Source organism: Salvelinus fontinalis, chromosome 16 (genome assembly GCF_029448725.1).
Source record: "Salvelinus fontinalis isolate EN_2023a chromosome 16, ASM2944872v1, whole genome shotgun sequence".
Lineage (NCBI taxonomy): Eukaryota > Metazoa > Chordata > Actinopteri > Salmoniformes > Salmonidae > Salvelinus > Salvelinus fontinalis.
The window spans coordinates 24,052,108-24,070,411 of NC_074680.1; positions in this window are offsets into that span (position 1 = coordinate 24,052,108).

The window sequence follows — 18,304 nt, forward strand, 5'->3', positions numbered from 1 at the left end:
CCTTACCCTGGAGCTGCCCCTTACCCTGGTGCTGCCCCTTACCCTGGTGCTGCCCCTTACCCTGGTGCTGCCCCTTACCCTGGTACTGCCCCTTATCCTGGTACTGCCCCTTATCCTGGTACTGTCCCTTACCCTGGTACTGTCCTTTAGTCCGGAACTGCCCCTTAATGCAATGGGGTTAATGTGGAGGGGGGTCGTTTGGAGGAGGCCTAGGAGGTGGTTAGGTACTGTGGTGACGTGGGGACTACGACCAGAGCCGGAGCCGCCACCGTGGAGGGGAGCCCACCCAGACCCTCCCCTAGACTGTGTATGGTGCGCCCGGAGTTCGCGCCTCAAGGGGGGGGTTATGTCACGCCCTGGCCTTATTATTCTTTGTTTTCTTGATTATTTTAGTTAGGTCAGGGTGTGACATGGGTAATGTTTATGTTTTGTTGGTTTTGGATGTTTATTTGGTAAAGGGGTTATGGGGTGTAAAATATGGTTTTGTGTTTAGTGTAGATGTCTAGCGTTGTCTATGTCAGAACGTTTGTAGCCTGTCTGTCTATGCACAACGTTTGTAGCTTCACGGTCGTTTTGTTATTTTGTATAGTTTGTATTAAGTGTTCGTCTTTCATTTAAATAAATTCATTATGACTGCATACCTTGACGCATATTGGTCCGACCCATGCTTCTCCTCTTCAGACGAAGAGGAGGAGAACGATCGTGACACTCGATTGCTCAGTTTGGCCAGGAGGCCAGCTCTAGGAAGAGTCTTGGTGGTTCCAAACTTCTTCCATTTAAGAATGATGGAGGCCACTGTGTTCTTGGGGACCTTCAATGCTGCAGAAATGTTTTGGTACCCTTCCCCAGATCTGTGCCTCGACACAATCCTGCCTCAGAGCTCTATGGACAATTCCTTCGACCACATGGCTTGGTTTTTTCTCTGACACGCACTGTCAACTGTGGGACCTTATATAGACAGGTCTGTATAAAAAGAACTGTTTTCTCTTTGTCATTATGGGGTAATGTGTGTAGATTGCTGAGGCATTTGTTTTATTTAATCAATTTTAGAATAAGGCTGTAACGTAACAAAATGTGGAAAAAGTCAAGGGGTCTGAATGCTTTCAGAATGCACTGTATATACACTGAGTGTACAAAACATTAAGAACACCTTCCTAATATTGAGTTGCACTGCCGTTTGCCCTCAGAACAGCCTCAATTTATCATGGACTCTACAAGATGTCAAAAGCGCTCCACAGGGATGTTAGCCCATGTTGACTCCAATGCTTCCCACAGTTGTGTCAACAAAAAATCCCTTTTCCACCTGTATCCTCCCCTTCATCTACATTGATTGAAGTGGATTTAACAAGTGACATCAATAAGGGATCATAGCTTTCACCTGGATTCACCTGGTCAGTCTATGTCACCTGGTCAGTCTATGTAATGTTTTGTACACTCAGTGTATATTTCCACACTATGAGGTTGTGAAAAGGATGATAAAGCCCTTTTAGTGTCAGAGCTGTTTGAAAAGACTGCCTGAAATTTAAGCCTGTTTTGGTGGGATGGAGTTCTGGCCTGCCTGGTGACATCATCAGGGGGTAGATTAGCTAATAGATCGATAAGAAAGAGTCCCAAACCTCTCTGTCAGACCACTCCCAGACCACTCCCAGACCACTCCCAGACCACTCCCAAACCTCTCTGCCAGACCACTCCCAGACCACTCCCAGACCACTCCCAAACCTCTCTCCCAGACCACTCCCAAACCTCTCTGCCAGACCACTCCCAGACCACTCCCAGACCACTCCCAAACCTCTCTGTCAGACCACTCCCAGACCACTCCCAGACCACTCCCAAACCTCTCTGCCAGACCACTCCCAGACCACTCCCAGACCACTCCCAAACCTCTCTGCCAGACCACTCCCAGACCACTCCCAGACCACTCCCAAACCTCTCTGCCAGACCACTCCCAGACCACTCCCAGATCACTCCCAAACCTCTCTGCCAGACCACTCCCAGACAGTCCTAGCAAAAGTCTTGCTTGCGAAATTACTTTTTGTATTTTTTTGTCCATTTTAATTTAAAACAATCACAGTGAGGTACTTCATTGTTTCCCAGAAATGATTTGGTATTGTCTGCATTGGAACTTTAAGTTTCACTCTTCTTAGAAATCAGGGGTGGTACTTTGGTTTTAGAAGTGGTGAGGACATAACCTTGGCGGAGGGTCTGGGGGAGGACCCCCAGAGCTTTGTTGGGCATCTAAAGTACATTTCTTGCATTTTTACACAATCCAATATGTCGTCTCCATTTAGAACAAGAAGTAAGCAAAATGCCCACAGTCTTCAAGCTAGGTAAGAGATAATTATTAAATATGTTTAAGTGGTTAATAAGACTGAACTAGATCAAAGGTAATTCGATAATAAAAATTGTGTTGCATTTAACCAATAGCCTAACAAATGAACAACTCTTGATAAATAAATAGGCTTTTGATTGTCTTTATTGAGATATCCTCCATATCAAATTTCCACCATAACGACCTGTCAACCCGAGCAACCTGCACGCCCGACCCCCACCGGTCTATTCAACAACTCAACTCTCTCCCAACACAAGATCCTTCGCACTTTCCACCTTACATTTTTTTGAGTTCCCAAAGGAAAGATTTGGAACCAAAAAAACACATATAGCCCAGCAGCTAGGTATTGCCTTAATGGGTATGTCCCCTGACAAGGGCATGTTTTCAAAATACACACTCCTTTAGTTGTACTGTATTCCATATAAGGCGTTCAGACCTTATGAAAGTTGCCAGTATACCCTTCATCTTGTAATAAGTCAAAGCTAGTGATACATAACTTGAGGATAAGCAACAATCCAATTAATGGCAATGCATTTCTTAGTCGCTATGAATGCTAGGTTACACAGTTTCTTCAGATAAGTCTCCAGTATCAACATTTCGAAGCAATCAAAAACAAGGAGAAGGGGGAATCTGTAGGCATGCTGAGATAAAAGAACATACTCTTTGCCAGAATTCAGCCAGCCTTCACAAGACCATAACATATGTAAATATGTCCCTATTGTGTTTTACACCTCCATCAGAGGAAGTACATTTCTGAGTGCATGATATTCAGTTTGCCTGGCATATAGTACCTTCTATGGATGGCCTTCAACTGCATGTATTTATGTCTGAGATGATATGAACATGATTGGGCATTCAAACATATCTGCATCTATACCTTCTACCAGGTCTTCCTCACATATTTGTTTGACATGTTTTGTGTCATTGGGAAAAGCCTCTATTAACCCTTGATACAGTTTGTAAATTAACTTTGGAGGTTTGTCAGAATTAAATAAATATTGATTACCCATTTATTTGTCTCTGTCTGCACATCGTCCTCCTACAAGGTAGGCTATATCCCATAGGCCTATGTAAAATGTAGCAAGTGTCTCTGGCATCATTCTTGCTGAATCCAGTTCAGTAACCATACCTGTGCGATCAGGTGCGTGTGGGATTTCAATTAAATAGAATAGACTACAGGCTATGCATGGGCGGGGAAGCACGGGGCAGTTATCTTTCCAAGGAAGTGTATTCATAAATAGGCCTATGATTAGGCTGTAGATTACTACATTTCCTAGAAAGGCCTAAATATTGATCACCCACATACATATTTTTTATTATGTTTTTGGATAAACGTAGTGACAGAGCTAGAAAATGGTATATCATACACTACAGTTGAGGACCAATGGGAAAGTAATTCTGCTTTGAAAGTAGATAAACTTGTAACCCCACTTTTGAGAAAATGGCCCTTGAATGTTTTGTTACACCTACTGGGGAGCTCTTCTTTGTCTTCACCCTTTCAGCATCTTTCACACCCTCTTAAACCTTAGCCCCACCCACCTCTTTAAGGATTCACATGTGAGGCCATGTGCTAAACAGTGAGCACGGTAGTGTACAAAAGAACCTATGATTTCAAGACTAAAGGCTGGTTTCTACTACGTCTATCGACATGTCTCTATACAGTTGTCGCAGATACATCATGATAATTTTATTGTCGTCCAACATAAAACTTGTCGTTGTCGTTATGAAAAAGTATAAATACAAAACGACAGGCTGCATGACATCAGCAACCTGGTTGTCCAAAATAGTATAACTGGTGCATTTTAACACCAACAAACCCACCCATTAAAACTGAATTTAGTATATGTCAATCTAGCAAACCAGGCAACTAAAGGCAACTTTCTAAACACTGTTTAGCTAGCTAACGTTAAGTTAGCTGGCTAGCCAGTTCAAATAATGACCATATCATATAGCTGACAACATCTTAAATTTAGCTAATTTGCATTCATTTCTACAGGAAAACAAACTCACAACAAGATCATTATTTACAAGTTAATGGAGTGCTAATTACAGAAAATAGTTTACGGGGAGTGAGTGTGACATAATAAAAGCAGGGCATTCTACTGGAGCACTTTAGAACTTTGACACTGTCTCATTGGCCTAACATTATATCCTATTTTGACTATGGTGCAAGTCACGTTGTTCTTCACATTACCGTCTCAGGTAAAAACACACTAGCTAGCTAACATTAGGCTATAACTAGCAAAGCAAATGGCTCTGAGATACTAATAATATTACTACACAGATCATACATGTAACATTAGCTAGCAAGCCAGCCAGCTAACATTAGCTAGCTAACTGTACGCTTTAACTTGCAATGAAAATGTAGCTAGCTAGACTCTCTTACCCGTATACATGGTTGAACTCTTCTACCTCACTGTCACGGATTCCAATGTTGCCCTTAGTTTGAAGATGTAATCCGGAGACAGGTGTTTTATACAACAGCCTTCTGTGTTCTCTTTTCGACTCCCTCCGCATTTGCAATCAAACAGGCTGGCTAAACAGGCTGGCTAAACTCCCAGAAAACACATTTAGCGGCTTAGCACTAGCTTGAAGTCTTAGCAGCGCCTTCTTCGTTGACCTCTGGGTTGCGCTAATGTTAAGGAAGTGGAGATGGGCGTTAGCAGACAGAGGCCTGGAGGGGTCAGTTTCTTTGTACCTTTTCTTAAACAATGCTCAGAGTGGCTTTTGGGAGCAGAACAGTTATTAGTGTATACAGTATGGAGTACACATTGTGTGTTGCATTCAGGCTTGGCTTTAGAGACTTAACTGAATTAATTGATTTCACCAGACTGCTAATCTTAAAGTTCAATATGTACCAACACATGGTCCAACTATTCAAAGGTAGACAAGGTGTAAGTGTTTAACACAAGTTTTTAAACCTTTAACATAGTTCTCAACTGTTTAGTAGCAAAGCATTGAATCAGCCATCTTCCTCAAGTTAATTACCAAGGAAGGTTGAATAGTTTAGTTGTAGCCTTTTGTCAACATTAGTGGAAGGACTGAATTTGGTGAACAAAATACTTTTCTCACAAATTTGTCCACTTTTGTCAAGGCCAACAGAGTAATGGACCACTGTTGGCATTCAGAAATGATGACACCCACCAACCCTCTATGTATCTCTATTGTGGACATGACACCTGATTCTTTTGCCTGGACCATCTTACAGTTCAGCTGTTGAAAGGTGTAAAACCAAGTGTGTCTGAGTGTCAATTGAAGACGAATTGAAGACAATTGAAACAATAGGCAAGCTGATATGGACATTTACTTCTCAACACAGTCTAAAAAGCCAGGATGACTGAATGTCACCTGTCACCTGGACGACCCAGTAAGGTGTAAAGGTCAAAGGTTATGTCCAGGTGTACAGTATTAATGTTCCGTTTAAGGTCACCTCCTAACCTTACTTCAGTGTTAGTTTCTTCATGAGACAGTCCCTCTCATTGAGCAGGGCTACCTCCCAATAGTTCGGGACGTATCCGTAGTGTGTGGTAATGATTCCCTCATGTAGATAGAGATAGAGCCGTCGTCGTAAATGCGATTAACAACTTGCTAATTAAAGATCAATGGGGCGTCTTTTTAATGTGATTTGTTTAATGGATTTACTGGGGACACCCCGTCCATAAACCAGCAATGTCACCACAAAGTGATGAGATTTTGATATCAAACCTCTTTCCTCGCTCCCGCTCTTCATCCACATGCCACCTCGACACCCTCCCTGTTTCTTTCTTCCTTTTTTAAGAAGATACTATCTTAAACCGATGCACCGGACCTAATGTACTTTCTGTGTTTTTCTTGCCACCACAACTGAAACAGGTCTATAGACTCTCTTAGTTGCCTATCAATCTCTCCCCCTACTAAAGATGAGGTCATTACAAGCCACAGCATAGTGACACAGAGAGCAGTTTGTCCTGTGAGTGTAAAAACATCATCATTTACGGTATAGCAGGAAGAAAAAACACCTTCATTCACTGCCGGCCAATACCTGTTCGGCTGGGTCAACTAATAAATAACCGAGAGTTTGATACAGTAGCTATCAGGAGTTAGAATATGTCTGTGTCCCAAATAGCACCAAATTACCTTGATAGTGCACTAATTTTGACCAGCACCGTATGGCCCATGGTCAAAAGTAGTGCACTACACTGGGAATAGGGTACCATCTGGGACATATTTGATGTCTTTCAGGCACACGTTCAGGCGTTTTAATATATTGTTTAAATCAGGCAGCGACGGGCAGTAAGTTAGCACTCTGCCACCGAAACAGTTTCCCACATTTCAGGGATTTGTGAGAGGAAAATAAGCCACAGACAGAGCCTCCATCCAACCTTATTTTCTCATTCTTATTCCCTGTATCAAAACCTCACGCCCCCCCTCCACCACACCCCAACCCCCCCAGTACAGTATTCATCCCTCATCCCATCCCATGTTCACCACCAGTGGCCTAGCTACAGTTTCATTTCATTTCACTCTTTTTCTAAATTAAAAAGACAAATGCCACACGTCTGGGGCAATAAGAGGGGCTTTTGATGGGGAATGATGTGCGAGGCCCTCATTTTAGCGGCTTAAACCGTTATAAAAACCTTTGTGCTGTGCCGTGCGAGGGTGAGCGCGTGTGGAGCAGTCGGGAGCAGGGAATAAAGGCAGATGGAGCCTGAGCCAGGTAGGAGTTGGGTGTTAATACGGAGATTGCGCGGAGATTATACCAGGTTCTGGAAGATTCAGCCACAGTATTTAAGTCTCTGCTTTTCTCAGGCGGTAACCATGCCAACCTCACTGGGAAACTATTAAACAGCTCTGCATCGCAAAATAGGAGGCCTTTCTGAAAGCCAAAATGGTGTACTACCCTACCATCAACCCCAAAACTGAATTAGCCCCTCATCAGTTGGGGAACGTGGGGTGCTTACGGGACAAAGTGCTTCTTAGAGAAGAAAGGATTTTGACACGGAGACTCATTTTCATATATATTGTTTCCCACAAACTTTTATTTTAATAACTTTTGAAAGTAGTTTGTTATGAAAAGGAACTGAGGAACAGGTATCAAGAAAAACTTTTGAAAAACGAAAGAATTGAAATAACTCATATACAGTAGAGTGCCTTCAGAAAGTATTCAACTTATTGACTTGTTCCTCATTTTGTTATGTTACAGCCTGATTTTAAAAAGGATTTAATTGACATTGTGTGTCATTGATCGACACACAAAACCGCAAAATGTCAAAGTGCAGTTATGTTTTTAGATTTTTTTTTTTACACATGAATAAAAAAAGAAAAAGGTGAAATGTCTTGAGTCAATAAGTATTCAATCCCTTTTATTATGGCAAACCTAAATATGTTCAGAAGCAAAAAACTGCATGCACTAATAATAGTGGTTAACATGATTTTTAATGACTACACCATCTCTGTACCCCACACATACATTTATTCGTAAGGTCCCTTGTGAATTTAAAGCACAAATTCAACCACAAAGACCAGGGAGGTTTTCCAATGCCTCGCAAAGAAGGGCACTGATTGGTAGATGGGTAAAAAAACAGAAAGACAGCATATCTGTCCTATTCTTAGCACTTTGCCCAGTCATATTCAAGGTTAGAACTACCTTTTTAGGGGTTCTGATGCTTCTAGCCAGTATTTCACTTTGAAATGCGTATAGTAGTTGTCCCATGGATTCTGTCAACACTTCCTCCTCCATTATTTTTGATGACTCTGAATCACCCTTTGAGCGTGGTGAAGGTATAAAAGTGGAACTGACAGAATTTTAGCAACATTAAATCTTATTAAAATCTGCTCACATACACCCTCAGGAAGAATATGACAATTTTTTAAAAACATTTTCTGATAAGCGTGCACTTAGATGTGGTCATTTCACATTTTCATAAATTCATAGAATGTTTGGGAATGGTGTAGAGTAATGCGTTTGTGAAAATACAATAGCAATATAGAGTGGGAAAGTGGCTGTGCATTTGGATAGACACTGCAGTAAATAAAACCTAATAATTACATCTGTCTTGTTCAGGACCAGAGTCTATGCAGACTGGTGCACCATAGCCAATCAGATAATTTTTATTAATAAAGGAAAATGTAAACTCACCACGCTGCACTTTGGTCCTCTTCTTTAAACAGCCGTGACACAGTTCTACTTTAATTATGCTTTGGATGGTGTATCAATACACCCAGTCACTACAAAGACACAGGCGTCCTTCCTAACTCAGTTGCCGGAGAGGAAGGAAACCGCTCAGGGAAATCACCATGAGACCAGTAATGATTTTAAAACAGTTACAGAGTTTAATGACTGTGATAGGAGAAAACTGAGGACGGATCAAGAACATTGTAGTTACTCCACAATACTAACCTAAATAACAGAGTGAAAAGAAGGAAGACTGTACAGAATGCACTTATTCCAAAATATGCATCCTGTTCGCAACAAGGCACTAAAGTAATACTGGCAAATAATGTGGCAAAGAAATTGACTTTTTGTCCTGAATACAAACTGTTCTGTTTGGGGTAAATCCAGTAAAACACATCACTCAGCACCACTCTTCATATTTTCAAGCATAGTGGTGACTGCATCATGTTATGGGTATGCTTGTCACTGGCAAGAACAGGGGAGTTTTTTTGAGGATAATAACAAACGGAATAGAGCTAAGTACAGGCAAAATCCTAGAGGAAAACCTGGTTCAGTCTGCTTTCCAACAGAAACTGGTGGACAAATTCACCTTTCAGCAGAACAATAACCTAAAGCAGAAGGGCAAATATTCACTGGAGTTGCTTGCCAAGAGAACATTGAATGTTCCTGAGTGGCTTATTTACAGTTTTGACTTAAATCGGCTCTGAAATGGCTGTCTAGCAATGATCAACAACCAACTTGACAGAGCTTAAAGAATTTTGTTAAGAATAATGAGCAAATATTGTACAATCCAGGTGTGCAAAGCTCTTAGAGACTTACCCAAAAAGACTCACAGCTGTAATTGGTGCCAAATGTGTTTCTAACATGCATTGACTCAGGGGGTTGAAAATGTATCTATTCAAGACATATTAGTGTTTTTTTTAAGAATGTTATAATTTTTCTTCCGCTTTGACATTCAAGAATATTTTCTGTAGATCGTTGACAAAAACATGACTAACAAATCAATTTGAATCCAACTTTGTAACAACAGAATGTGGAAACAGTTGAGGAGTTCATATATTTTCCTCACATGACAGTTTATTAGGTACACCCAGTACCTGGTCGGACCCCCATTTGCCTCCAAAACAGCCTGAATGGGTGCACCTGAAAAGCAACAATGTTCAGATTATCTGTGGCGTTCAATTATTGCTGAATTGGTATCAAGGGGACCAAATGAGTGCCAGGAAAACCTTCACCAAACCAGTACACAATCGCCATTGATCCATGGACTCATGCTGGAGTCATGCTGTTACACTCATTTGTGACTCTGCCGTCATCATCACGCAACAGGCACCAGGGTTCATCGGACCAGGCAATGTTTTTCCAATCCTCAATTGTCCAGTGTTGGTGATTACGTGCTCACTGGAGACGTTTCACATTTCTTGTTTTTAGCTGATAGGAGTGGAACCCGGTGTGGTCGTCTGCTGCAATAGCCTATCCGTGACAAGGATCGATGAGTTGTGTGTTCCCAGATGCCGTTCTGCACCACACTGTTGTACTGTGCCGTTATTTGTGGCCCACCTGTCAGCTTACACGATTCTTGCCATTCTCCTTCAACCTCTCTCATCAACGAGCTGTTTTTGCCCACAGGACTGCCGCTGGATGTTTTTGGTTTGTCGCACTATTCTTGGTAAACCCTAAACACTGTCGTGTGTGAAAAGGCCAGGAGGGCGGTCGTTTATGAGATACTGAATCCGGTTCGCCTGGCACCGACGATCATACCACGCTCAAAGTCACTTAGGTCACTCATTTTGCCCTTTCTAGTGGTCAATCAAACAGTAACTGAATGCCTCGATGCCTGTCAGTCTACTATATACAGCAAGCCACGGCCACATGACTCACTATCTGTAGGAGCAAACCATTTTCGTGAACGGGGTGGTGTACCTAATAGACTGGCCGGTGAGTGTGTATTTAAATCTTCTTTTTTTTTACTGCCATGTCAGTTAACAATTTAGTTCGGATATTTTTTGGTATTCAAAATACAAGTGCAATAGCTTAAACTGAATGCTACTTGATAACTCTCTCTCTCTCTCTGTCTCTCTCTGTCTCTCTCTGTCTCTCTCTCTCTCTCTCTCTCTCTCTCTGTCTCTCTCTCTCTGTCTCTCTCTCTCTCTCTCTCTCTCTCTCTCTCTCTCTCTCTCTCTCTCTCTCTCTCTCTCTCTCTCTCTCTCTCTCTCTCTCTCTCTCTCCATCTATCCGTGACTCCCTGAGAAATAAAGGAGGGAATTTACACTCCCACAGAAAATAATCCTTACCAATCCCTCTCCCCTCCGCCTTTCCTCCATCCCCTCCTTTTATTTCCACCACATTGTAAACGACAAACAAAAACACAAACCATATGTTGATGGAGGTGGCTTGCTGCGGTATTCTCTTACACCTGGAACAGTGTTTAACTGACCTGAGCCTCCTCCTCTCTTCTTTTCTAACCCCTGATCAAAAAGCAAGGCAACAGATGTCAGCCTTTAGAATTCCTTAGAACATGTCCTCTGGGTGTCAAGGCCCTATACATCCCCCTGGTCCCCCATGCTGGGCCGAGGTTGGTCTGAGGGAGGGTAAGCCCTGGTAGGAGCAGCCAACTATCCAGGGGATCAGGGGTTTAGCCTGTCTCAGAGGTGTTCTCCCCCACCCAGCCCATCCCAGAGTTTGCTCTGCACACGGTCCAGCTAGTCTTCACCCAGCCTGGCAGACTTTCTGTCAGTACCACAGGGTTTGGTGCATCCCAGCTTGTACCTCTCTGAAATCAGCTGCAGACAGAGATCCCTTGCCACTCTCCTAGGTAGCAGCGTTGTGTAATGAGCTGCTGAATTGGGGCACCACCCAGAGGAAACATTTTCTGCTGAACCTGTTTGGGAAAGCTGTACCAGGGAAAGTGTGCACCCTCCTCGAGCTGCTCAGTACACTACAGGTTAAGGACAACCCAGCAAATATCTTTAAGTGCCAGCGTCGTCCGGGTTAGGCCGTCATTGCAAATAAGAATTTGTTCTTAACTGACTTGCCTAGTTAAATAAAGGTAAAAAAACATCCCACTTCTACAGAGGTGTAGCTGGGACAGCAGGCAGGGATTGAGGGATCCGGGAGAAGAGGGTACAGTATGGATAGACAATGAGTGGGTGGTAGACCGATAAGAAATAAGTCAAGTTGATGGATTGGTACATAGGGAAGCGTATGTGTGGAGATAGTGAATACTGGGGCCTCAGGTAGTCTAGCGGTTAAGAGAGTTTGAACAGTCACTGGTTCGAGTCAATGAGGTGAAAAATCTGTCTGTTTTTAACTAGGTAAGTCGGTTAAGAACAAAGTCTTATTTACAAAGACAGGCTAGGAACAGTGGGTTAACTGCCTTGTTCAGGGGCAGAATGACAGATTTGTACCTTGTCAGCTCGAGGATTCAATTTTGCAACCTTTTGGTCACTAGTCCAGCGCTCTAACAACTAGGCGACCTGTGCCCTTCAACAAGGAAGTTCAACCCTAATTGCTCCGATTAGAGCGTTTGCTAAATGACTAGTGGAGAGGTGGAAACAGAAACATTAATAGAGAGGACATATTAACTAACTGAGGTGTAGGTTAGGACTCCTTATCCCTGGATTGACAAGATGAAGTACCTGAACTCAGGTCAGATATAAATGCTGGAAGAAGCTTCAGTTCTGCTGGCGGCACACACACACACATTTGTTTTACTATCCCTGTGGGGACCAAACAAACAAATCCTCTTTTCACTAACCCTAACCCGTAACCCGTAACCCGTAACCCGTAACCCTAACCCTAACCCTAACCCTAACCCTAACCCAGTTCTGCTGGCGGCACACACACACATTTGTTTTACTAGCCCTGTGGGGACACATTTCGGTTGAATACATTCAGTTGTGCAACTTACTAGGTACCACTTTCCCCTTTCCCTTCCAGTTGCCTAATTTTACTCTGTGTATAGTAATGACAAAACCTATGTGATGGTAATGAGACAGTGAGCGTGTCATACCACACAACTTCAAAGCCCATCCCCACTCTATCTTTTCTGTTGTATAGTGATTGCCTGAAATTAGAAACATAGATTTATTTTTATGATAACAAGGATGAAATCTAATCCCTGACCTCTTTCAATGAAGATGAATCTTCAGAGTCCCAGGGAAATGCTTTACATGTGTTTTGTGATCATTTGCCAACTGGCAAATATTAAAACTTTGGAATTAATCAAATATTGAGGGGAGAATTGAGGTAGCAGCCAAATCCTGCTGTTGTGATGGAGGAGACTCCAGCAGATTCCTGCATGGGTCTTTGTAAAGGAAAAAGCGTGTTGCCAAATTACTCAAACTGGTTTCTTTTTTTGGGCCACCCCCAGACACAAACACTCAAACACAGGCATGGGCACAAACACTCAAACACAGGCATGGACACAAACACTCAAACACAGGCATGGGCACAAACACTCAAACACAGGCATGGACACAAACACTCAAACACAGGCATGGACACAAACACTCAAACACAGGCATGGACACAAACACTCAAACACAGGCAGGACACAAACACTCAAACACAGGCATGGACACAAACACTCAAACACAGGCATGGACACAAACACTCAAACAGAGGCATGGACACAAACACTCAAACACAGGCATGGACACAAACACTCAAACACAGGCATGGACACAAACACTCAAACACAGGCATGGACACAAACACTCAAACACAGGCATGGGCACAAACACTCAAACACAGGCATGGACACAAACACTCAAACAGAGGCATGGACACAAACACTCAAACAGAGGCATGGACACAAACACTCAGAGGCATGGACACAAACACTCAAACACAGGCATGGACACAAACACTCAAACACAGGCATGGACACAAACACTCAAACAGAGGCATGGACACAAACACTCAAACAGAGGCATGGACACAAACACTCAAACAGAGGCATGGACACAAACACTCAAACACAGGCATGGACACAAACACTCAAACACAGGCATGGACACAAACACTCAAACACAGGCGTGGGCACAAATGCACAAAGATGAACAGATACACAGTTGCATGGATGCACACACACACACACGAACACACGTGCAAGCTGCCCACACACATGAACACACACACACGACGACTGTCCTACCCCTCCACACTTACTCCTCATACTCCTGCATCTCCAATTCTACTCCACCCTCTACTCTACCCACTACTCTACCCTCTACTCTCCTCTACCCTCTACTATACCCACTACTCTACCCACTACTCTACCCACTACTCTACCCACTACTCTACCCTACCCTCTACTCTACCCTCTACTCTACCCTCTACTCTACCCTCTACTCTACTCTAACTCTACTCTACCCTCTACTCTACTCTACCATCTACTCTACCCTCTACTCTACCCTCTACTCTACTCTCTACTCTACTCTACCCTCTACTCTACTCTAGCCTCTACTCTACCCACTAATCTACCCACTAATCTACCCACTAATCTACCCTCTACTCTACCCACTAATCTACCCTCTACTCTACTCTAGCCTCTACTCTACCCACTAATCTACCCACTAATCTACCCACTAATCTACCCTCTACTCTACCCACTAATCTACCCTCTACTCTACCCTCTACTCTACCCACTACTCTACCCACTAATCTACCCTCTACTCTACCCACTACTCTACTCTCTACTCTACTCTACCCTCTACTCTACCCTCTACTCTACTCTAACTCTACTCTACCCTCTACTCTACTCTACCCTCTACTCTACCCTCTACTCTACCCTCTACTCTACTCTCTACTCTACTCTACCCTCTACTCTACTCTAGCCTCTACTCTACCCACTAATCTACCCACTAATCTACCCACTAATCTACCCTCTACTCTACCCACTAATCTACCCTCTACTCTACTCTAGCCTCTACTCTACCCACTAATCTACCCACTAATCTACCCACTAATCTACCCTCTACTCTACCCACTAATCTACCCTCTACTCTACCCTCTACTCTACCCACTACTCTACCCACTAATCTACCCTCTACTCTACCCACTACTCTACTCTCTACTCTACTCTACCCTCTACTCTACTCTAGCCTCTACTCTACCCACTAATCTACCCACTAATCTACCCACTAATCTACCCTCTACTCTACCCACTAATCTACCCTCTACTCTACCCTCTACTCTACCCTCTACTCTACCCACTAATCTACCCTCTACTCTACCCACTAATCTACCCTCTACTCTACCCTCTACTCTACCCTCTACTCTACCCTCTACTCTACCCACTAATCTACCCTCTACTCTACCCACTAATCTACCCTCTACTCTACTCTACCCACTACTCTACCCTCTACTCTACCCACTACTCTACCCTCTACTCTACTCTACCCTCTACTCTACCCACTAATCTACCCTCTACTCTACTCTACCCACTACTCTACCCACTAATCTACCCTCTACTCTACTCTACCCACTAATCTACCCTCTACTCTACTCCACCCTCTACTCTACCCACTACTCTACCCTCTACTCTACCCACTAATCTACCCTCTACTCTACTCCAACCTCTACTCTACCCACTACTCTGCCCTCTACTCTACCCACTACTCTACCCTCTACTCTACTCTACCCTCTACTCTACCCACTAATCTACCCTCTACTCTACCCTCTACTCTACCCTCTACTCTACCCACTAATCTACCCTATACTCTACCCTCTACTCTACCATCTACTCTACTCTACTCTACCCACTAATCTACCCTCTACTCTACCCTCTACTCTACTCTACTCTACCCACTAATCTACCCTCTACTCTACCCTCTACTCTACCCTCTACTCTACTCTACCCACTAATCTACCCTCTACTTTACTCTACCCACTAATCTACCCTCTACTCTACTCTACTCTACCCTCTACTCTACCCTCTACTCTACCCACTAATCTACCCTCTACTCTACCCTCTACTCTACCCTCTACTCTACTCTACTCTACCCACTAATCTACCCTCTACTCTACCCTCTACTCTACTCTACTCTACCCACTAATCTACCCTCTACTCTACCCTCTACTCTACCCTCTACTCTACTCTACCCACTAATCTACCCTCTACTCTACTCTACCCACTAATCTACCCTCTACTCTACCCTCTACTCTACTCTACTCTACCCTCTACTCTACCCTCTACTCTACTCTACTCTACCCTCTACTCTACCCACTAATCTACCCTCTACTCTACCCTCTACTCTACCCTCTACTCTACTCTACTCTACCCACTAATCTACCCTCTACTCTACCCTCTACTCTACTCTACCCTCTACTCTACCCACTAATCTACCCTCTACTCTACTCTACCCACTACTCTACCGACTAATCTACCCTCTACTCTACTCTACCCACTAATCTACCCTCTCCTCTACTCTACCCACTACTCTACCCTCTACTCTACCCACTACTCTACCCTCTCCTCTACTCTACCCACTACTCTACCCTCTACTCTACCCTCTACTCTACTCTACCCTCTACTCTACCCACTAATCTACCCTCTACTCTACTCTACCCACTACTCTACTCTCTACTCTACTCTACCCTCTACTCTACCCACGAATCTACCCTCTACTCTACTCTAACCTCTACTCTACCCTCTACTCTACCCACTACTCTACCCACTACTCTACCCTCTACTCTACTCTAACCACTACTCTACCCACTACTCTACCCTCTACTCTACTCTACCCACTACTCTACCCACTACTCTACCCTCTACTCTACTCTACCCACTACTCTACCCACTACTCTACCCTCTACTCTACTCTACCCTCTACTCTACCCACTACTCTACCCACTACTCTACCCTCTACTCTACCCACTACTCTACTCTATACTCTACTCTATACTGTACTCTATACTCTACTTTACCACCTACTCTATACTCTACTCTATACTCTACTATATACTCTACTCTACCCACTACTCTACTCTATACTCTACTCTATACTCTACTCTATACTCTACTCTACCCACTACTCTATACTCTACCCACTACTCTACTCTATACTCTACTCTATACTCTACTCTATACTCTACTCTATACTCTACGCTATACTCTACTCTACCCACTACTCTACTATCTACTCTACCCTCTACTCTAGCCTCTACTCTACCCACTACTCTACTCTATACTCTACTCTATACTCTACTCTATACTCTACTCTATACTCTACTCTACCCACTACTCTACTCTATACTCTACTCTACCCACTACTCTACTTTATACTCTACTCTACCCACTACTCTACTCTATACTCTACTCTATACTCTACTCTACTCTATACTCTACCTACTACTCTACTCTATACTCTACTCTACCCACTACTCTACTCTATACTCTACTCTATACTCTACTCTATACTCTACTCTACTCTATACTCTACTCTATACTCTACCCACTAATCTACTCTATACTCTACTCTATACTCTATACTCTACGCAATTCTCTACCCACTACTCTACTCCATACTCTACTCACTACTATACTCTATACTCTACTCTACCCACTACTCTAGTCTATACTCTACCTACTACTCTACTCTATACTCTACTCTATACTCTACACACTACTCTACTCCACGCTATACTCTACCCACTACTCTACTCTATACTCTACTCTATACTCTACTCACTACTATACTCTATACTCTACTCTACCCACTACTCTACTCTATACTCTACCTACTACTCTACTCTATACTCTACTCTATACTCTACTCTATACTCTACTCTACCCACTACTCTACTCTACAATCTACTCTACTCTACTCTACTCTACCCACTAATCTACCCTCTACACTACCCTCTACTCTACTCTATTCTACTCTACCCTCTACTCTACCCTCTACTCTACCCTCTACTCTACCCTCTACTCTACCCACTAATCTACCCTCTACTCTACTCCACCCTCTACTCTACCCACAAATCTACCCTCTACTCTACTCTACCCTCTACTCTACCCTCTACTCTACTCTACCCTCTACTCTACCCACTAATCTACCCTCTACTCTACTCTACCCTCTACTCTACCCTCTACTCTACCCACTACTCTACCCTCTACTCTACTCTACCCACTACTCTACCCACTACTCTACCCTCTACTCTACTCTACCCACTACTCTACCCACTACTCTACCCTCTACTCTACTCTACTCTATACTCTACTCTATACTCTACTCTATACTCTACTCTATACTCTACTCTATACTCTACTCTACTCTATACTCTACACTACACACTACTCTATACTCTACTCTATACTCTACTCTATACTCTACTCTATACTCTACTCTATACTCTACTCTACTCTACTCTACTCTACCTACTACTGTACCCACTACTCTACTTTACTCTACTCTACTCTACTCTACTCTACTCTACTCTACCCACTACTGTACCCACTACTCTACTCTACTCTACTCTACTCAACTCTACTCTACTCTACTCTACTCTACGCTACTCTACTCTACTATACTCTACTCTACTCTACTCTACTATACTCAAACCCTCTACTCTACCCACCACTCTACCCACTACCCTACTCTACTCTACCCACCACTCTACCCACCACTCTACCCACTACTCTACTCTACCCTCTACTCTACTCTACCCTTTCTTTAGGCCACCCTCAGATACAAACACTCAAACACAGGCATGTCTGTGTTGTAGTCCCCAGAGGAACCCTTCTGTCTGTGTTGTAGTCCCCAGAGGAACCCTTCTGTCTGTGTTGTAGTCTGTGTTATAGTCCCCAGAGGAAC